Below are 400 nucleotides of genomic sequence, written 5' to 3'. Positions count from 1 at the left end.
AGAAAGAGAGAGAGAGAGAGAGAGAGAGAGAGAGAGAGAGAGAGAAAGAGAGCAAGCGAGAGAGAGAGAGAGAGAGAGAGAGAGATATAGAAAAAGAAAGAGGGAGAGAGAGGGGAGGGGGGAGAAAGAGGAGTGACGTGTTATTGCTCCGAGTATTCATGCAGTACGTAGGAGAGAAATTCTCCTGTGGTATAAAGAGACTCATCTTCGAAATATTATTCTATTTCTAATAGGAGCTCTAGACGCCCCTGTGGTAATTGGCGAGAATACCGCAATCCCAGTGGCTTTACCTTGTGAGCATGGATAAGAAGACGCTGCAGGGTCATCACATACGATTGGTTTACCGCATGCGCGATGAGAGAAACAGAGAGAGAGAGAGAAAGCGAGAGAGAGAGAGAGA

Source organism: Priapulus caudatus, unplaced genomic scaffold (genome assembly GCF_000485595.1).
Source record: "Priapulus caudatus unplaced genomic scaffold, Priapulus_caudatus-5.0.1 Scaffold809, whole genome shotgun sequence".
Taxonomy (NCBI): Eukaryota; Metazoa; Priapulida; class Priapulimorpha; order Priapulimorphida; family Priapulidae; genus Priapulus; species Priapulus caudatus.
Note: the sequence above shows the minus strand (reverse complement) of the source record.